Here is a 23363-nt window from a genome sequence, read left to right on the forward strand (position 1 = left end):
TTGCTACTTGACTCTACTGTGGGTAGCTTACAATAAATGTGATTGGAAAATGGATGGGGAGACAATGTAGAGCATGTTTTGGATATGATTCATTTGTTTTTAGAGATCCTTAAAGCACCTGAGCTATTGTCTTTGGAAATGTTTCTAGTAGGGATTCCTATGGTTATTAATATTGTGATTCTTTTACCTCATGGTTATTTTGGGCAAACAAATGTTCTAGGAATGCCAGGCACGACATCGGTGGAAAAGTAAACATATTTTTTATAATTGCAATTTCCATTCCATGATATCCTCTCTTTATTGTTTGATTGTATTTTGTACCTTTTTTTAAATTTCGTTTTGTCTTTTAACTATGAAATTGAAAATACTTGGTATCATGTCCATTTAAACGACAACCAATGCTTGAAGATTAAAATAGTATTACATGATATTGATTGGAATCCTTGTAGCTATTTTTTGTTAATGGATTTTCATGACTATCAAAAAAGTTTACTTTCATGTTGTTATTTGAGCACATGTTGTTTATATACTTGACCAAGTTCATATATTAGAAAATGAAATGTTGTTACGAATAAAATGATAAAGATTAAACATCACACCTCAGAGTATTTGTTTTTACAAGTTATCTATAGCTTGAGCTTTTTAGCATTTAATTTAGTTAACATGATTATGATTAAGCTTTCCTTGAAAGTTGAATATTGAGTTACTAAGGTGTTCTTTTTTATGGTGACATTTTATTTTCTTTGTTTATACATGTCATCTGACTACATTATAGTGACAGCTATCGCCTAACTTAAGAAAACTTGTTCGAGTTTCTTACTTGTATGGGGAAAAATGGCTTTGACACTACTAATGCTGAGGAATATGTCATATAAACTCTTTATAGTCTACTTTCGTTTATATTTTCATGTTCAAATTTCTTTCATGTCTTACACTCTGCATTGTATCTTCTTTTGTTTTCAGAAAATGAACTCAATATTGATGGTAAGAAGCGGGAATTGAAGAGGGAGTAGAGTAATAATACTGGAGTGATAAATGCAAAGAGAGAGAGGGAAGAGATCTGGTCTGGCAATACCCTTAGAGCCAATATCCCACATAAGACACACACAAAGATTGATGGTCAAGTTTTCAGAGTTGGTGAATTCACTTGCAATGCCTTGGCAACACAATGATAATGTTTTGAAGTGATGAAACATCATTTTATATGTAAATTGTAGTCCAGTTAAGTTGGAAATATATATTGTAATAATCAAGATTTCATATAATCTAATTTATGTGGTTGAAATTATTTATAATTGCACTTGATATTATTTAGTGTTGTAATTAACATATGCAACTTTGCATTTTCATCTTAGATAAGCATGCACATTGTATGAAATTTTTTAGTTCATACCATTTAATTTATGTTGATTCATAATGAATGCACAAAATCAATATAAACTACTAAATTAGTAGTTTATATATGATTGAATTAGTCATTTATAATGATTATTAGTGAAATTAAATGAAATGAATATAAACTACTAAATTATTCATTTATATAATGAATATGAAACTACCAAAAATTTTAAATGACTACTATAAATGATAAATTTATGAATACAAATGGCGGCTAAATTTTTTATATATATGTCTATTAGTAGCTAATTTACAGTGTATTATAACACGACCAAAATGTAGTCATATTTCTTTGGTCATTAAGTGATTTTCTCAAATGATCATATAGTAATATATTTTGTTATATATTTGGTCATTAATTGTGGCAATTAATGACTAAATCAATGAATAAATTAATAATCAAATTTATGACTAAATATACTACTAGATGATAGAATTGAGACAACAAATTAATGACTAAGCTAAAAATGACTAAAAATTTGTCACGTTATAAGATACTATAAATTAGCTACTACTGGTCACTGACTAAAAAATGGTCATTTCTATGCAAATTTTAGTCATTATTTTAGTAATTAATTAGCCATTTTGTACTAGTGTCCTTTTAAGAATATGTTAAACGTGTTTAAGGATTAATGAGATTATTTTCAAGTTTAAACATGGGGTTTTGAGTGTGTTTATGTAAATTTTATGTGAAAATTAACATAAACAAATGACTAAACAACAACATACAAAAGACATAAACATCACCATAAAACATATCACAGTAGCACATGATGAAGGAGTTCACCCCTCTTGGACTACATCTCCTTGGTCGAACTTCCAATGGCTTGACCTTCTCTATTATGCCAAAAAAATGTGAATACATCAGTGTAAAATGCTCAATACACTCTAAAACATGTTGCAATGGCTCCAAAATGCCAAAAAATCTCTGTGTAGCCTCTTTCTGCTCTTGATTTGGTAAAAAATTGATCAAGTTATGATTTACCCAAATTTGGTTTCTTTTCGCTCTACAAACTCCCCAAAATCTGGCACCTAACACACAATTTTGCCACAGATTGTGCTAACGGAGTGTTGTTTTGCCTAAAATCCAGCACAAATTGTGGGTGCCTTAATTTGGCTTGTAAGGCATTAAGTTCGAAAAATATGGGCACATGGCCACCCACTTGCCCATGGCTAAGGCCAACGCCCTACCTCTGCCGGCCTAGACCCATGCTCCTCTTCGCTGGTGGTTGTGTGCTAGTGGTGCAACCAAGAGCTAGCCACTGTGGGTTGCCCCCTCCTCCGGAATGGCACGCATTCAAATTTAGATAGAACCGATCTTCTATATATATTAGGAGACCATGATATGATGTATTGGTAAACGTATTTGGTCTCTCTTATGAGGTCGCAGGTTCAACTCTCACTGTTGTTGTTCGGACTCAACTCATAATTTTGGTGGATGTTGCACTGCCACCTAGTGGCTTCTAGTTGGTCCACGTGTCAACCCATGGTTGGCCACCAAAAAACCATTAAAAATCCACCAAATTTCCCCATGAGAATGTATCACTTGGCACAACGTGATTCTTCGAGCCTGTTGACCATTCAAAGCACAACATAGACCTGGTTAGTTAGTGCCACGTCAATAGTACAGATTGTTGACTTGGCAATCAATTTTTTTTACAAAAACTCATTTGCTTGGGAATGTGAACAGAACATGATTCTAGGAGAACATGGTGTATGTTTCGCGTGAAATACATTGTGTCAAATTCTAGATGACGAGCACTACGCGATCATCCAGGTTCCACACCGATCCGACAACTTTTAATTTTGAGCTATTTTTTTGAGCACTTGATCACATGACCATGCTATTTGTTTTCAATCAAGAAGTGCACCACCAAACATTAAGCATTATGGTTACCCATATGCATAAAATGATGAGACCCATATTGTGATTAAAGAAACCCTAAAATTCAACATCATCAATCTAGCCAATGTGCTTTTTTTTTCACTAGTGGACATGGTTATAGTCAAGGAAGGTTCATGGGATATGTGTCAATAATATTTTCAAATAGAAATATCTTTATATTCCATATAAGGAATATACATGTTGATTTTCTCAACAAAATATTTATTTTCAACCCCAGCCACCTGAGAAAAACCCAATGGGAAATATGTCAACTATATTAGAGAAACTAATTCCAACCACTTGCTAGGTCTTATAACTATCCATCCATGTGTCATATTTACTTTGACAATAGTCCAGTTCAGTTAAGTTTAGTTGAGAGTTTCACTCCAATGATTAATTACTATTGTCCCTTGTAAAATCTTATTTAACTTTTAGATAATATTGAAAAGAACACTTCACTCTATGTTTTTCATTCTCTAACATGGTATCAAAGCATAGCCTATGTAAGACTCCTTGAGAGCACCAGAAAGCACAATTTCATTTTGCATAATACTCCTTGAGAGAGAAACAAATAATGTGAGAAAATATGAGATAACCATGAAAAAATTTCGTGATGTGAAGAAGTCACTGTTGCAAAGTGTTAGCCTCCTGTTGCAGTAGGTTAATCATCTTTCATGATCGATATTTTTACATGCCAAATATATCGGACTATGCATGCTACACTGCTCCATATTTGCTATAGATGGCCAAAGGAGTGTCCATGAGAGTGTGCTAGTCTCAGTGCCACTGCTGTGCTCCAATTTTGATAAGCAATTCATTTTTAGTTTGAGGCAATTTTCATTTGGAGGACTTCAAGCAAGGCATGTCTAACTCCCCTTCTTCCCCTTTCCCCAAATCACTCACTAACTTCCCCTAAAGAGGTCAATATCTGCTTGATGTCTCTTAGTCTCATCATTCTCCATATCATTTACCTTGGTGAAAATCTGCCTCACTCAAGGAATGTCCATACTGCTTCTATAAGTCATTTTCCCTCTTAATAGCCTAAGATTCACATACTTAGCGCTTTCTCATCACATTTCATATTAACTACTAACTTTATTATGTAGCTCCCTATCTATCACCCCTTCCCCTACTAAAACTATGTATATAACTCCCCTATATACTTCTCCCCTCCCCTGGTTGAAAAATAACCATATACATCCTCGGGAATTCCTAAGTTTATCCGAAACTTAGCAAGAGCCCTCAATACCCTCTCTAACCATCTCCCAAATGCATAAGGACTCATTCCTTTGCATAGTTTCCCTTCATATATATAAAAATCATCCCTTTGGCCTTGGTTTGCCTTTTTAAGGCATAAATCCCTTGTTTGGCCTTAAAACCCTTCTCAAACCGCATAAAATTCCTCTTAAGTGCCTTAGGACTCCTTCCAAGGCATGAAAATCCCTCATATGCATGAAAATTCCTCTTTTTTGGGCTATCAGACCCCCTCCGATGCCTTATAATCCATGCTAAACCCTAAAGGAAGCCCCTCCGAATTCACAAAACTTGCCTTCTTACAAAAACATGGGTCCGATTGGTAATGGGCTTCATTTGGGCCCCTTCCGATGCGATATCGCTATCGGAAGGGGGCAGGCATATGTTTTTTGACTCCTCTGATTGCATAAAAGCCCCTTTGGGCCCTCCCTCTGACGCGATATTGCTGTCGGAGGTCGGGCAGTGTTAAATATTGGCATTATTTACATAAGCGATGGTAAAGCGCCGATTGAATCACAGCTGTCCATCGCCCTCGCCCATTCAATGGCCCTGATCTTGTCGGCGATCACCCATTTCGGCGGTCGCATATATGAGAAACCATGTCCCCGCCGATAGCGAAATGCCGATCTCATCGCAGCCGTCCATTCGGACCCCAAGATCAATGGCCCAGGATTAATCACATCGCTCCTATATGGCTCCGACTAGCGGAGCCGAAAATGATATAAAGCAACACTTAAAGGGTTTCGGGTTCGCAGACTCGTTTCAATTATAAATCCGCCGATATGCGGGTCCCGATGGGTCGAACCCGAAAAGAGATAAAGTGGGCCTGTAATGCATTTTGGGTCCGCCATAATTCGACGATCACATAGATGCTACCCTTCGGTCCCGCCGATCTCCGATATGCCGACGAATCCAGGGCTGTTGGATCAGGCCCAGATTTGACGGTCCAGATCTCATCGCGCGCCTCCATTTCGTTGTGTATGTATATCATATGTTTGCCTGATGGGTGATCGCCGATGCGATATCGGCGATCGGCCCATCGATGGTCCCGAATATCTATTAAGTGCTACTCCAATGGTCCGCCCCGATGCGATATAGCGATATGATCTAGGCCGTTGGATTGGCCTACGCCGGATCCAACGGCAAGGACTTAATCTCAGCTACAGTGTTGCGCCCGCCCAATTTTTCAAAGATTTTCTATGAAAACAGAGCTTTTCGCTCTACAAAGGAAAGGTGACTCTTTTACATTTTATCAGTTCGCTTCCATGTGCTCCTTCTACAAAGGCAGCCCAAAGAATTTTTCGATGGTTTTTCATTGCTCCTAGCTTGATTTATGCCAAAATGCATGGTTTTGCCTCAATCTATCAACATGCATTTATCCTCCATTTCGTAGCATTTTTGAGGATTTAAGCATCATTTTTTATCGACCAATGCCGATAGCATTCGAAAGGCCACAGAGAGCATCAACAGTAGTTATTTCTGCCTTGAAAGGATAGAAAAGGGGCAATTTGACACTTGCAAGCATATCAAGGGAGAGAAAGTGGCCCGATTCAAGTATTAAAGAGTATCAATGTTGCGGCGGAGAGTATCAGTTAAGTGTTTTAGTGGAAATCTTTATTTCCCAAAGCAGGTGAACATTGAATGGCCTCCAGTAAAGTCAAAGAAAGCAGTGAAAGCCCATCAAGGATCCCCGATCATAGTTAAAGCATTTAAAGCCACATAACATCAATGGATCAGAGGCCAATGCGCAGTTATGGCCAAGTAAACAGCACAGAGCCACCAGGACAGATTTCAGCTCATTTTTGAGGCAGCTGCCCAGTGCAGCACTTAGATAGATCATCATTACGCATTTATTTCAGGATAACTTAGATTAGAAAGCACTCATTTCCCTCAGATCTGTTTAAGATATGCTGTAATAAATATTTTGAGATATTTTCCTTATATAAACCACCCTCTGCACTGTTTTATGGGTTGGTTGTATTGTTTTCTCATTCCAGTCTTGCGCTGTAAGCCTGAGAGGTTCTATAATCAAAGATGCTGGAATGCTTGTTTCTGAACTACTGGTTGTGGATTTGATGGCTTAAGAGTATGCTACAGAATTCTGGTGTTTCTACATGACTCAATAAGTCCTTGTTCTTTCTGTTATCAGTTTATATGTGTTTATTCCATACTTGTTTCACCATCTAAATAGCAGGAAAGAAGAATAGCTTAGAATTTGCTTAGCAGCACTCTATGCTCAATTCTTGTGATTTATCTATGTTTTCCTCTGGCTTAGTAATGGATATGAATACTTTATTGATCATGTTTAAGCTAGTTCTCTCATCTCTGAATGTTGTTTAGGAATCCTTCATTGCTCCTATTTAGCCTTCATCCACTTTCCCTCTTTGGCTGGATAAGAGATCCTTAATTGCCTCTCATCCCTTGACCTCCATTTCATCCTTGTTCCAACATTTATCATTGTGCCATGTGTAGCCACTCTATTCTGTATTCGTCTCTTCTACCAAAGAAAACAGACCCATCAGTTCACATTCATTGACTCCATGCCCAATGGTCTGAACTTCTCACCCTTTGCATGCCAACTCTGTCTGAAGCATCAACCATCCCACCAAACATCAAACAAAACCCCTGAACTCAATAACTAGCCTAATATCATCTTCAACAAAGCTAAATCATAAAGAGAGAGCCCTCTCTGACTGCAGGTAGGCTAGGACCTGCAGTCAAAAGCTTGGTTTGTGGTTACCTTGGCCATATCCCTTTAGGAGTCAAAAGGGACAACTTGAGTGATAACATAATGGCGACTCCACTAGGGACCTGAATCATTTGTTTATTACTGTAAACCCCCAATTTTGATCAGTTTTCCTTATTTTTTGGAGAAAGTGTTCCTTTTCTTCAGGGCTATTTTCATGTTCAGCATTGATCTGTGACGGTGGACAGAGATCAGGCACTTCAAGGTTAATTCATCCACCTGGTGACTCCACATCATCCTCATAATAAAGACTCCACTGGAGAAATGAACCCGAAGGAATTATATAAGCAGATCAGGCTTTTGACTTGGATTATCATCCAAGAGATCATGTTCTTTCTCTTCCATAAGATTTTGTTGTGCATATTTGTTATAGACATTTTTGTGCCTTACAGCATGAAGCATGAAATGTCAATAATCTGAGGGATCCAAAGTCCCTAAACATGTTGTTCCTACCCCTAGAGGAACAAGGTCAGCAAACCACAGCACTGAAAATCAGTTCTCCACCTGAAAACACTCAAAAACAAGCTAATTCTGGATCATGTCAACTGCTCCACTGAGCATCTGTGCTGAATGTCAACTGCTCCACTCTGTACCTGCGCTGAATGTCAACTCTAATGAAGGCCACCTACGCTGGGCGAGATTGGCCAAGTGGCACAGTCATTCTGCAAGGTGTCAAATGCCCAGGAAGCTTCCAAAATGACACTTGGATCAGGGAATTCGCCTTGTGATGAGTAAGAGGATCTAGATCTCCAAGTGGAAGCAAGAAACTCCAAGTGGACTCAAGAACTGAAGTGGGAGAGGACACTAGTCAGCTTCATGCCAGCCTCAAGCTGACTCATCCTTTCTCCAAATCTCCTATATATAGAGCTCTCTCATGAGGTCTAGGGAGGCTGGAATTTTGTGAATGTAAGGAAGTGTTGTTGGTTTGTGCATAGAACTATTGGGTGATTTCTTTGAAGGAGGTGAAGAGGAGATTTCTTTCTACTGGGAGGTGTTGCTGGATTGGGCCTCTTATGGTTGTAACACTCTTAGAACTTTACTTCTTCCATTAATAAAGCATTTGAGGTTCTTCTATATGCATGTGTGTATATGGCGAATTGATGCTTGTATATTTGATTTATTCTAATCCTTGAATCAGTTATGGATGTATGCTTCTTGTAGTTTCCCTTTCTTGTGCTTTTGCAGGATCTCTGTGTAGCTGGGCCAGTGAAAGAGCAAGGAGTTGGGAGCAAGCAGCAAAGAGGGAAGATTGGACCAACCATTAGCGGAAGATAACGGTTAGTGGATTTCCTTCTCCTCTCTCTTACATCTCATAAAGAAGTAATCTTGAATAGCTTTGCATTTAGTTGTTGCTGAGGTACTATCACCCTTAGAGTGGGATAGGGTCATTTCGTATTGGATATTTTTCCCTACAACAAATTGGCGACTCCGCTGGGGATCAATCTTGTTGGTTGTTTGTGTTTTTTCTATTCATTTCATAAACAAAGGGAGTACCGAATCGAACTGTATTTGAATCTTTCAAATGCAAAGTAGAGGGCAGCTACTCTAGCTCAGTTTCTGGGCAAGTTTATGATTTGAAGAGCTGATCCACAAGGACTCTAATAAGCTCTTAGTGATAGCTTTTCATCCTCCTTGTCATCCCTTAGTGTGTCCTTGACTGATAGCTTCTGATTTGAGCAAAAACTGTGAATTTTTGAGCAATCTGTGACCCGGAAACCAAGAGAAACGAAAGTTTCGTTCTTCAGTGCAGGCTGTACAAAGGCTGTTTGCATTTCAGCGCAGTTCCCAAAGGGGCTACCTGTGCTGAAGGTGAAACAGACAGTGTCCCACCTACGCTGGACCAATCTTGCCTTGTGCTACTGGGGTTTCCTGCTGTTTCTTGCCCTGTTTTCACTCTTGTTTTTGCTGCCTGTTACCAGTCAATGTGCCTATCTGAAACCAACTTCCCTTGTCACTATTCCGCCTCGGTTGTATAAAGAAACTGTGTTTGTTCTTTGTGTATTTCTTGTACCATTTACAGTTTCCCATAACGAAAGTGAACCAGTCTTGTTGTGGCCTCTTAGATCTAGACCTGTGATAAAGTGTCGTGTTGATCTTAAGAGTTAGTTTGTTTGCTGTTCATAGCTGGTTGAGCTTTTTCTTTCGTCATTTGGTTTGGATTTATATATTTATAGTGTCGAAACAAGTAAATCTTAAGGTGTCTTTCGATTTTGGACAAGCTTGTTTGTTTTCACTTGAAATTGAATTCAAAGTTATACAACAGCTTTCTTTTTGTGTCGCACAAACATTAAGGAAGAGAAAAGAAATACCTGCATTTTTGCATTTTGCATATAAGTTTGTATGTTGATTTAGGGAAAAAGTGCATTAGCGAGTGCTCTTTGATCTGTGTGAAAAGATTTTATCTCTCTTTTCCCTCAGTAGTTAAGATTTTCATAAGTCAAAAAGATTGAAAAAGCTTGCTTCTCATCTTAGACTGCATTCAGGAATTTGTATCAAACATCTCGTGGTGAACCTTGAAAGGCAAACTTTAAAAAGATCAACTTAAAATATACTGAATGAACCTAACAACACTTTGAAACATAACGCAAACATCTAGAGGTCTAAGCTAGAGACGTGTTCCGGCGTCGTTAAACGTAGTGACTGTCGATCTCGACGAAGGTGGGTGATTCCTCCTGAGAGTCGGTGGCACTAATACGGACTTGTGCTCCCACGTACCGTCGCGTATATATTGGGAGACCCCTATAGGCATATATCTTTTATCCTTAGGAAGCCGTGTCGGCCGCCCTACTGATCGCAATGCAGTGAACACAGCATTCACGAAGATCGACCACCCGTACCGTAAAACGTATTCTGTGGTTTTGCGAAAGGTTTGGCACACCCTCTGCCTAGATCTCCAGAGCAGTTTCTTTTGGCCTTTTTCAAACTCTATAACTGAAAAAGTCCAACCGAGCATTTGTCACTTCGGGCTCGTTAATACATCGAAGGAGACTAGAGTCATCTTTAGCTTTTTCTCGACTCTTAAAAAGTGAAAAAGCAAGTTGTGTCTAAAAGCGTCTAATAAAATTCATTCAGTTCGGAAACACCAATTTCCCCTTTTAATATTTTGGTTGATCGAGTAATCCGCAATCGTGGAAGAAAGTCAATTGAAACCCCATCGTTCGCGGAGGCTTACAAGTCAACCGTCTTTGTCTCCGGAATCGAAAACAGTATGGGCAAAGCGAACTCGTTTAACCGGTTCAAAATCTCCTTTGAAAGTTAGAACAAGTGTTCCAACTGCATCTGAGGTTCCGGTTACTCCTAACATTTCTGGAAACCCTGCCTCTATAGAAGAAGTTCAACAGCAACAGAAGGACAGTAATACTGATCCTAGTCTGGGGGCAAATACTTGCATAACTGAACCAGTTCCATCTATAACCGGTCCAGAGAGTTTTGTTCCTCAAACAACTGTCGCTGTCGAAGCAACCACTTCTTTGGCACCAGAAATATTTTACGGACCTGACTGTCTTCCTCTTCCACTGGGTTTGATTGCGATAGAGGAAATTGCAGAGGATCCGCAAGCAAGTACTCCAACTCATTTTGGAGTCGGGGTCACTCTATTTACTTCATCAAAAGTTAATCCACCGCAAGTGGAAGTCCCTGTAGAATCGCTAGGCAATCTATTGGATAGACTTAAGATGTCTGAACAACCGTCATCATCTAGGACTGTGTCAAATGACACAGCGACAGCGGAAGTCCCTGCCGTCACTTCGACGATGTTTGCCGGTATACCAGCTGTCCCAACTAGTTCTCAACAACTAGAAGGAGTCCACCAAGGGACTATTTCGACAGTATGGTCTGTTCCAGTTTGTTCATCCGGAGTAATACCCGGTAATTCTTATGTTGAAACTCGACAGATTGATCCTCATGGAAGTCAATTTGGGCCATCCAGTCCTCAAGGACTAACAATCCCTCTGAGTTCTGGATTGCTACCGTATGGGGGGCAGTATGCCCTTTCATTACCTCCTCCGGGAGGATATCCATATGGCAGTTCTCAATAGTATTCAGGTTATACGGGAATTGCATCAAGTAGTTGGGTACCAATGCTACCTCAACAACCGAGGATTGTATATTCTATGCAACAGTGTGTACCTGTGACGAACATCCCAACCACACCGGCTATTGTAACCGTGTCGCAAGTTCAAGCGATACTTGTTACATGTCAACCTCATATTTCTCAGGTTGTAATGCAACAGTCGCTTGACCATGGGTCACAACCACAATCGCCAACTGGAGGGACGACACAAGTACAAACGGGTACAATTACCCCACACCTTGGTCCAATGGTTAGCATGGCGCAACAGAACATGGCGTCACAACCATGGCTTGTGCAATACCAACAACCGCAGTTCCAGCAAGTGTACCAAGGTTCTGAGCAGCAGATCTTTGCGAACAGTGGACAACCGTATATCCAAAACAGTCAAAACCAACCACTTTACAGTGGTCAAGTCCACCAACCGTATCAGTCATACCAACATCAATTACATTATGCTGCTATGCAAAGGCCCACTACTCAAGCGATTCCATCGTACCCTGGTTACGCTTCGCCTAACCTGAATCAACAGTTACCATTCGTGGCAACTTTAGAGTTACCCGATTTACACCGGTTAACCAACGATCCGATTGCTTATGCCCCTTGGTGGCCAGCGATTCCTCATAAACTTCCATCTGACATTCCTAAATTCAATGGAAATCCAGGTGAAGACCCATCGAATCACGTGATGACTTTTCATCTGTGGTGTTCGTCGAACACCCTAAATGACGACTCGATAAGGCTTCGCCTTTTTCAGAGGACATTGACAGGTCCAGCGGCTAAATGGTATATTGAATTGCCAAGAGCCTCTTTCGACAATTTTAGTTCCCTAGCCACGACTTTCTTAACCCACTTTCAATTACCAATAAGGTATGAAACGGGAACAGAAATATTAACCAACTTCAAACAGACAACTGCTACCCATATATCTGATCATATACATGAGTGGCGTCGTCGTCGTAGGATGGTGAAAACATATGTTCCCGATCAGCTATTAGCTGAATGGTTTATAAAGTCGTTACTTCCGGCTATTACGGAAGATGTGGCCAAGGGGGGAGTCGTAACAGAGGAGCAAGTGATTGCTCGTGCACAATATTTGGACTTAGTTTATACTCAGTCCGGCACACTCTATGACAAAATACCTGACGCCCCTAGACCGGAGTTTTCAATTCCTCCCCCTCCTAAATCAAATAGTGACTCTCATGCCGGTGACGGTGTGATTGGCACGGCAAACGCGAAATCGATAAAGGCTTCGTCAAAGAAAGCCCGTAAGAATTCGGATCAAAATGCAAAAGAGGAAATTCTTGCTTCGGAAGTAAATGCCGTATCGGAAGATAAAGGCAAAGAAACAAATCAACCAGGAAGCAAGAAGAAACAAAACAAAGGGAAGAAGAAGAAACAGGGTGAGTCATCCCCTGGAAAGAATTCTTCAAACCCTCCTGGCAAAGGGAAACAAAATTATCCATGTCTAATATGTGATGATAAGGATCATACCACAAAGAATTTCCCATTCAAAGCTGAGTTAAAGAGGTTCTTTAAAAGTTCCCAAACCTCAGCTGTGTTAACTGATCCATTTCCCAACCCAGGTCGAAATCTGGTTGATAGTGGAAATGCTTCCCCGTCTCAAGTGCTTATGTTGTCGGTTTCGAAACAGCAGGATGATGCTTTGATTTCGACGAGGAACAAAGATTATGGGAATCCTCAGCTGTCGAACGAAAAAGGTAAAGATCAACCAAGTAGTTCGACAACAACTTCATCAGAAGTTGTAACACCTACCATCCCTGAATTAACAATAAAACCGCCAAAGGGTGTAGTCCACAAGTCGACATTTAATCCTCGCGCCAAAGCGGTGCAACATTATAACATAGTGGAAGATTTGGCACAATCGCCATCCGCTATGTCGACTCTTGAGGTACTACAAAATTGTCCAACCCAAAGGCAGGCTTTGTTATCAGCTATTGGTGGGGTTGACCCTAAGGATTCCAATCTTGTATCCTTTGATCACAAGGGATATGATCCTCAGTTACCAGCTCAGCTAGTTTTCCTTATACAAGTGAAAGCACTCAACAAAACTGTTCACAGAACAATAATTGATGAGGGAGCCTCGACATGTATTATGTCAATGAGTTGTTGGAAAACTTTAGGATCTCCAACCTTGTCGCGATCTTCGACGACATTAAAAGCTTTCGACGGAAGGACTTATACCCCTTACGGTATCCTTAGTAACTTGAAAGTTGAACTAGGAGGAAAAACAGTGGAAATTGATGTTGAGGTCATTGATGGAAATCTTGACTATAACATCCTACTAGGTAGACCATGGATTTATGCCATGGCAGCTGTCGTGTCGACTTACTTTAGGAAGATCGCATTCCCATTTGAAGGAGGGATTACGATCGTCGACCAACATAATTTCCTCCCTAATGGTTCACAAGTTACAGGAAGCATTCCCATGATCCATGAGAGCAACCATTCAATTCAAGATATCGGAGTAGGATTATTGAAAGACCCCACATTGATGGGAACTTTCGCGCTACCACCTCCTATTTATATAGGAAATGTACCATTTTTAGAAACCTGCAACATGATATCTTCCACGAAGGTCAACATGGATCATACAATGGTTTTGCCCCCAAGCCCTTTAGAAGTATTGTAGCAATCAATGTTTCAAGCATGGGAGGCGAACCCAAATCAACGCTCGTCAAGCGTTTGGGTAGATAGGTCTACAAAATATGGAACCCCATTAGATCTTTGGTCAAAAGTACATGGGACTGACGAAGGAATCTTACAATCAATGATGATTGAGGGGGCACCATGGAATGATCACCACCATCGTTCCCTTCTTCCGGAATATGGAGAAGATACTCAAAGTGACCTTTATCACCCTTCAGTATTTGAATTCCTAACAAATACTGTAAATACGGTGGATTCCGAGCGAAACTTATCCAATATTGAAGAGACTATAGCCATAAATATCTCGACTAAAACAGATGTTGTAGAGAATATTTATGTCGGCAAAGGTTGTTCCCCTTCAGAACTGGAAATATATAACGCTATTTTTCGCGAATTTAGAGATGTCTTTGCTTGGTCATATGATGAAATGCCAGGCATTGACTCGAGTATCGTTGAACATGAAATTAAAATGTATCCTGATGTCAAACCAGTAAGACAGCGACTTCGGCAAAAGACTACATGATCGTCGGTGATGCACTTTACCATCGTGGTGTCGATACAGTTCTGAGGAGGTTCCTTACCCATGAGGAGGCCGAAAAAGCCCTGAATGATTGTCATTCAGGCGCGTGTGGGGGGCATCAGTCTGGATATGCAACAGCACAAAGAATCTTACGAGCAGGATACTTCTGGCGAACCATGTTCAAAGATTGCATAACCGCAGTCAGAAGTTGCCATGCTTGTCAAATTTTTGATAGCAAAACCAGACGACCACCCGCACCTTTACAGCCGATAGTTGCTGTTGGGCCCTTCGCCAAGTGGGGCATCGATTTCATGCAATGTAACCCCACCTCGACCGAGGGGCATGGGTATATTATAGTCGCTATTGACTATTTTACCAAATGGGCTGAGGCGATGCCTACATTGGATAACACTGGTGAAACAGCTGCCCTTTTCTTTTTCAATCATGTAGTCGCCAGGTTCGGCGTACCACAGGCTATAGTTACAGATCATGGGTCGCATTTTCGCAATCACATGATGGTCGAATTAGCTGCCAAGCTAGGGCTATCTCACGACAGCTCTACCCCATATTATCTGCAAGCCAACGAACAAGTTGAGGCAATCAACAAGGTCCTGAAGCGTATGTTGCAAAGGATGATTGGGGTTCATAAAAGAAGGTGGCACCTAATCCTGTACTCAGCCTTGTGGGCTTACCGAACGTCGGTAAAGAACGCAACCGGGTTCACACCTTTTCAACTGGTGTATGGCCTGGAAGCAGTCTTGCCAATCCAGTGCGAAATTTCGTCGCTTAAACTCGCAATTGATCTTCTCCCCGGAACTTCAGAAGAAGAGGCTCGTTTCTTGGAATTAATCCAGTTGGATGAAACCCGTCGTGATGCCGCCTTGGCTAACGAGGCCCATAAGAAATGAGTCAAGGCTCAGTTCGACAAAAATGTCAAACCCCGTGTCTTCTCAGAAGGTGATTTGGTCTTGCTTTATGACCAAGAATCCGATAAATTGGGAGCAGGAAAATTCAAGTCCTTATGGATGGGCCCCTATATTGTTAAGAGGGTGTTAGCAAAAGGAGCCTACGAGTTAATGGATTACGACGGAATTCCGCTGGCGCAGCCCCGCAACGGGCTGTACCTCAAGCGTTACTATGCTTAAGTAGTAACCTGTATGCTTTTGTTGTATTTTGTTTTCGCTAAAGTGTTTGTTCTGGTCGAGTGATCCACCTTTTTTCGTTCATTGCAGATGTCGAACCTTATGGAGACATGTGTTGGATATTCCGACGGAGCGAGTCGTAGTTCGCGGAACCTATCCTCCGCAGCCTGGGCCATTTTTTACCCAAGCGGCGAGTTAGTAAGTTTCAGAGGTGTATGTCTTGGGCAATCAAAGAATAACATCGCTGAGTATAGCGCGTTGATAGAACTACTCTCTGATGCCATCACACGTGGCATACGCCGACTAATTGTCAGGCTAGACTCACAGCTCGTAATACTACAACTCAATGGTATATATTCTGTTCGCAATCCAGCTATTTATCGCATGTTCCTAAGGGTTAAGATCTTGGAAAGACGATTTGATTCAATTCAATATCAACATATTTCAAGAAACTTAAACACATTAACTGACTCATTAGCAAACTATGTGTTAGATAGACATTTGCAACATTTATAAAAAAGGACACATCATCAAAGATTGTACATATGGATCACGCAAATCAACCAGAATAAAACTCGAAAATCAAAATATATATAAGTTGTTTATAAAGTTCATACATAATGTTCTGTAACCAAGACAAAATTGGTCATATGACCTAAAACTCAAAAAGATGCTAGGGGGCACCCTAGCCTAGTGGTGCTCATGATAGTATGTCACGGCCTGTGCAATCATGCGCAAGAGACGAGTCCATCGTCTAGGCACACCAATAGTATGCCGCTGCAGCTGTAAAGGTAGCTCGTCAATCTGTACATCCGAAAGACCACGAGTAAGGCTCTCAACCTGCTCCTGCACAGCTGTAAGGGTCTCAGTATCGTCAAGATCGCGAATAACAACTCTCCTAGCAGGCTCTGCTGCCGGGGCAGCAACTGGCGATCTCGGACGAACTGCGGGACGAACAGGACCAATATCTGCATGCACCCAAGAGTACAATTAAAAGTCTTGATAGAATAAAGCACAACAACATTATGAATAAGAACAGTAAACAGTAATATGGTCAAGGAATTTACCAATGGCACCCCACTGTTCGCCATCCGGTAACACCAAATCCGGATCACCTCGGAAATCCATACCCACATATGGATACTCGGAAAACGCCATCTCCTGGCGCTCGAACCACCTAAAGAAGGCCTCAGTAAAAGTAATCTGAGGTTGACCAGCATGCCTAGACATGTGATCGACCCACCTCTGCATGTGTGGCTCGGTCGGAGAAGGCAAGTCGAGTATGATGTACTGAGGCTGCATCAGTGGGATTTTCTCCAAGGCGAAGGCAGTCAGAATAGAACCAAATCCAAAGTTCTTCAGCTTCCCGTCCTTTACCTTTTTCAATTGACTTTTCATCTGAACAAGTACTGCATCACACCAGTTGAATACTTTCGGTTGGAGACATTCCAAGGCGTGCTACATATAAGATCTGTTGGCAACATGTAAAGCTGCGCTGCCGGCCATCCTACCAATAGTGAACAGAATGGACCTGAGAGCCCGATCAGTAATCTCACGGATAACAATCTTGCCGTCTCTGCTCGGCTGAGAACCTTCCCTGCAATACTGGCGGACATAATCTCTGGTGGAATTAGTCCCCCGGGCCGTACCTGACAAGGAAATGGGGGCACCTCGCCTTGACAGTCCAGTCAAGAAGTACATGTCCTCTATGATCAAGGGGATGGCCTTTCCTCTAATCTGGAACACTTGGTTAACAGGATCCCAAGTGTCAAGCATGTACTTCAACAAAGAAATCTGTGCTCTCATACTAGAGATACGGAAGAACTTCAGCAGGCCACAGTTTCGCAGCGCGTTCACCGTGACAGGGTCATGGAGGGCAATCATGTCCTCTTCTTCATGTTCTCGTTCTCGCCATGTAAGGGACATTTTGTTCAAAATTCCCTGCAAAGCAAACAAGAGAAGGAGTAAGTTCCTGATTTTGATGAAAAACTGGCGAAAAAATCATCAAAAAATGACCTTAAAAACTCAGTTTTTGAGCCCAGTGCAGGCAGAGAGTCTCCCACTTGCGCTGAGGGTCAGGCTGCCTTAAGGCAGCTTGACCTTCAGCGCAGGTTTCGAAAGGGGAACCTGCGTTGATCCTAGGGTGCCCTGGCAAAACCCCAGGGGCTCAGAAACACTGGAAAACAGGCATGAAACAGGAAAAAGAAACCATGAAAAGAAAGAGCTAGGGTTTAGCTCCTACCTGGTCCAGACGGCGCCGAAAATCGTCCGCAGAATCTCCCAGAATCAGCTGGTGAAAATCAAGGGGGAAGAGGCACCTCCAGAGCTCCAACAAACCAAATGCAAATGAAATGGTAAATGAGAGGTAAAAACACCTTTTAATGGCTTTTTACACAGTTTAAAGTGAAATATTAGGGTTATAATCTCATTTTCATGCAAATATTATTCATTTCTAACAAAGTTTGTTGTAGCAATTGAAAAAGCAGTACTATATTTGAAAAGAGAAAAGCTAATAATGGTAAAAAATCAAAATTTGACCATATGATCGAGCAGTTTTACCGCGGAATTTATGCTCGTTAAAAAATAGAAAAGCGAGATCTGAGCAGTTTTAGCACATAGTTCATGCTCGTTAAAAAATAAACATAAGATCGAGCAGTTTTACCGTGGAATTTATGCTCGTTAAAAAATAGAAAAGCGTGAGAAAGAGTTTCCTCCAGAGTTTAAGCTCATTAAAAAATGAACCTATTCCGGTAAATAACCATTGTGATCGTAAATTTATTAGCCATAAAAGCCTTGGTCGTGTTTGCACCCGCCACCTCCATTCCATTTGGCCAATCGTTCACCTCCATATGATTGTTTACCTATTTTGAGGAACTGCTGCGAAGAGTGATTTCACTTAGCCATCCTTGTGACACTGCCGTGATTGGAAAATTCCAACCTGTACCTGGAATCTGTTGCTATCCCCGTTTATCACTCGTTCCTCAAAAGACGAGTCTTCTTTGAGCTCTTTTCATCTGACTCGTAAAATATGAAAAGTTTGCCGAGTTTTGGCCTTCCAACTCGTTAAATTGACCGGAAGAGCTATCCCTCCTCTAGACTTTAATCTTTTTGGACCTGAGGGATTATTGCACAAAAAGGTCGAGCGCTTGTTTTATTCGGCTCGTTAAAATTATCGAAAACTCATCCCTTCTGTATTGTTTTATACTTTTTCGGACTTAAGGGATTAGATGACGAAAAAGGAATTTTGGAGTTAACTTTCTGTACCTTTTCAGACTCTCTAAAATTGAAAAGGACCGAGTTTTCCTTGTCGTTAGACTCGTTAAAATGATTAAATAGCGACAAACTTGTCTTTAGACGAGAACGAGTTTCCCAATCGCTAAGCTCGTTAAAACATAGCGATGGGCTTGCCCGAAGGGTAGGTTATAGAACAAGCATATGTTATCCTCCTCAAGCTTGACAAAAATAAAGAGGTACTGGTCAGAAATGACTGGGGAAAAATTGGGAGAACCTCAAAGCTTTAATGGTAGCAAGTCGCTCTTGAACATGACACTTTGTCCTCCGTATCACTTCGGGTTGGGTTGTTTCATTCACCGGTCTCATCACCATGGTCCTCGCCAAACCATCCACATTTGGGGTAATGCTACCGATCCATCACATCAGTGTCGTTATATGTTCAAGAGATGTTGTTCAGAAAGAGTCAACCGTGTCCCATCCACTGCCATACATTATCCTTCATCCACCCATGATCGCCACCCTGAATCATATTTCACAGATTGTTTTCACCTCCACTAAAATCATTAGCTCCGTTCCGTGTCACTGATGTGGGATTCATTAAGGCCCTCCTTTGACGGATCGCTTCTTGTCGACTTCAGCTCATTATCCAAGAAGTTGATCTAGGAACAACCCCCTCAGTACTTTGAAGCTTGCATGCCTCAATGGCAAGTTTCTCACTTCCGGCGACAGGTATACATCAATGACCTTCGACCAGAAGATTTTGCGTGGTGTTCGACGCCAAGTCCTTTATTCACACCACGTGAATTGTACTGCAGTACCTTGAGGGTCATTGTCATTATTGGTGATTCCTCTTGCGCTTGTTAACGGTTTACATTATTGACCGGTAAGCAAGCGATGTCTTTCCATGTTCGACTTCAGCGCAATTCTCACATGGATCGACTTGTACTTAGAGTGAAGATTGAACGAGTTTGAAGACCCCGGATCTAGTTTCATCCATCCAGGCTGCGATATATATTCAGGAAATATAAAGACATTTGTTATGTACATCATTGCAGCAGATGATCATCCTACTCAAAGGATGATAATTTCAGCAGAGAATTATCAGTCTACCATCAGACGATCGTCTGTTCTATGTACCAAAATGAATTCATAAAGTTGAGCATGGGAATGCCCGCCTCAGCTAGATCATGAAAGCAGAATGAAAAATAATGTATTGTATTGTATTTTATTACAGGGCACCTCTCAGCGATTGAATGAACTTCGGATCCTCCTGATAAAGCATTTCACCCGATAAACGACCTCATACTTTAGGGGGCAACTGTTATAGACATTTTTGTGCCTTACAGCATGAAGCATGAAATGTCAATAATCTGAGGGATCCAAAGTCCCTAAACATGTTGTTCCTACCCCTAGAGGAACAAGGTCAGCAAACCACAGCACTGAAAATCAGTTCTCCACCTGAAAACACTCAAAAACAAGCTAATTCTGGATCATGTCAACTGCTCCACTGAATGTCAACTGCTCCACTCTGTACCTGCGCTGAATGTCAACTCTAATGAAGGCTACCTGCGCTGGGCGAGATTGGCCAAGTGGCACAGTCATTCTGCAAGGTGTCAAATGCCCAGGAAGCTTCCAAAATGACACTTGGATCAGGAAATTCGCCTTGTGATGAGTAAGAGGATCTATATCTCCAAGTGGAAGCAAGAAACTCCAAGTGGACTCAAGAACTGAAGTATAACTGAAGTGGGAGAGGACACTAGTCAGCTTCATGCCAGCCTCAAGCTGACTCATCCTTTCTCCAAATCTCCTATATATAGAGCTCTCTCATGAGGTCTAGGGAGGCTGGAATTTTGTGAATGTAAGGAAGTGTTGTTGGTTTGTGCATAGAACTATTGGGTGATTGCTTTGAAGGAGGTGAAGAGGAGATTTCTTTCTGCTGGGAGGTGTTGCTAGATTGGGCCTCTTATGGTTGTAACACTCTCAGAACTTTACTTCTTCCATTAATAAATCATTTGAGGTTCTTCTATATGCATGTGTCTATATGGCGAATTGATGCTTGTATATTTGATTTATTCTAATCCTTGAATCAGTTATGGATGTATGCTTCTTGTAGTTTCCCTTTCTTGTGCTTTTGTAGGATCTCTGTGTAGCTGGGCCAGTGAAAGAGCAAGTAGTTGGGAGCAAGCAGCAAAGAGGGAAGATTGGACCAACCATTAGCGGAAGATAACGGTTAGTGTATTTCCTTCTCCTCTCTCTTACATCTCATAAAGAAGTAATCTTGAATAGCTTTGCATTCAGTTGTTGCTGAGGTACTATCACCCTTAGAGTGGGATAGGGTCATTCCGTATTGGATACTTTTCCCTACAACAATATTGTATTTTAAAGATGATTTTATATTAGATTTTTATGATTTTCCTTTGGAAAATGTTGTTGAAAAGCCTCCTTGCACATTAGAACAACAGTCTTCAAATGTTGTTGAAGATAATCATATAGCCAAGGAGGAACCAAAAATAGAGCCCAGTCTTACAGTTCCTGTATATACTCCTGCATCTCGTAAAGTTCCTAATAGATATAAGCCTCTTGTTTTGCCTCCCGTGCTCAATCCTTTACCTAAAAATCATCTTGAGTATCTCCCTAGATTTGATGGAGAGAATGGTATTACTGCCCAAAAACATATCCAGGCTTTTGAAGACTATCTTAATATCTTTGAAGTGGAAGAGGAAGATGTCCGTCTCAGGCTGTTTGCCTTTTCTTTGCTAAGCGAAGCTAGGATTTGGTTTAAAGCATTACCTGAGGCCAGCATCTCGAATCTTCAGCAGTGTCCCAAGATCTTCCTTGATAGATGGATGATCAAAGTTAGTTTCCTCTCGCTCATTCAAGATTATGATGAGTTAAAAAGGCTTCCAAATGAATCTGTTCAGCAATTTTCTGATCGATTCAATCAAGTTTATCTTTCTATGCCTTTGAATATAAGACCTCCCCCTGATTTGGATCTATTGCAGTATCCTAGAGCATTTGACCCAGAGATGGAATTCCGTTTGAGAGAAAGATGCCCGTCCACTTTGAAACAGATGTAGGACGTAGTCGTGGACGTGGAGGCAAATCTAAAGAGGAGGGAAGAACAGCACAAAGCAGAGCGAGAAGAAAGACTTCATAGTGTGCTACAAAAGACAGAGGAAATGATGCAGCTGATCACAATGAAAGTAGAAAGTTTAGAGCACCAGGACACATCTGTTGTGCAAGAGGAAAGTAGTGACATTCACGAACAAACCTGCCACAAAACAGATGATGTATTCATATAGCCATATGTGAAGGAGCAGTCTCCTGATATACTATATGAATATAATAGCTTCCCCTCTTTCAGCTGCTTGCCAAAATACGATGAGTATGATGATGATTATGAGCCTAACGACCAAATCAGCCTTGCAGAGGAATCAGATCCTATTTTGGCAGGAAGCGAAGTTCAGGCTCAACAGCTTGAATGTAATGATCAGCTTGCCCAATTCAGCTATGAAGTAAAGAAGGAAAGCGCAAAGTGCTTCGATTTCAGTGAAGGAACTTTACCTTTTTGTTTCAAATCTTTTCAATTTATTAAGGAGAACTATCATGCAATTAATAAGCAAGTGTCAGCAAGTGTTGATATTGACCGTCTGGAGGATGATCAAATCATTGTTCAAAATGTATTGCCTCTAGTTTTGCAGCCCCAAAGAGCCGTCGAATATCAGATTGAGGAAGACTTAGAAACAGTAGCATATGATCAAATGATCCAAGTGGATCCCTTGCCTCTTTGTTTTCAGCCATCTGAGTTGTTCGAAGAACAAGAAGAGGAGTAGCCTGCATAGATCAGTCAAGTCCTATTCGAGCCAGATTGTAATAAATTGCAAGCACCACTGCAAGTTTTGAATGACCCACCTATTGGTAGGCAGAATGATGAAAGAGATTAGCACTCTTCTCCATTAGTAGGCTGCAAGGCTCAGTATCAAGTTGTTGATGATCTCCCGACTCAAAGGCATGGTAGCAATCCTGAACCTTTGTATAGTTCTTTATTTCAGCCTAGCAATTGTATATATATGTTTTAGGACAGTTTTGTACAGTGTTTAAACACAGCGAAGGAGGTCAATAGCTTCCTGATATTCTCAAAGATTAACAAAGGCACATCAGATTGCAAGATCTCAGTTTTTCTCACCAGCAAGCACAAGCAGCAAAGCCCACTCATGTTTTTATTGCTTAAGTGGCTGCATTGGTTATTTCACTACACCTAACAGCAAAGTAAGTGCTGGTTAGGGTAGGTAGGTAGGTAGGATCAATAAGGCAGCCAGCCAAAGGAAATTTTGCAGAGCACAACAACAACTAAATACAAGGCATTCTGACCTGCTGTTCTTGGATTTTCGCAAGGAAAAGCCATCCCCAAGTGGAGCCACTGTTAGCCTCCTGCTGCAGCAGGT

This window comes from Pinus tabuliformis, chromosome 9 (genome assembly GCF_031772625.1).
Source record: "Pinus tabuliformis cultivar Carrire ecotype Pingquan chromosome 9, CPIR1, whole genome shotgun sequence".
Taxonomy (NCBI): Eukaryota; Viridiplantae; Streptophyta; class Pinopsida; order Pinales; family Pinaceae; genus Pinus; species Pinus tabuliformis.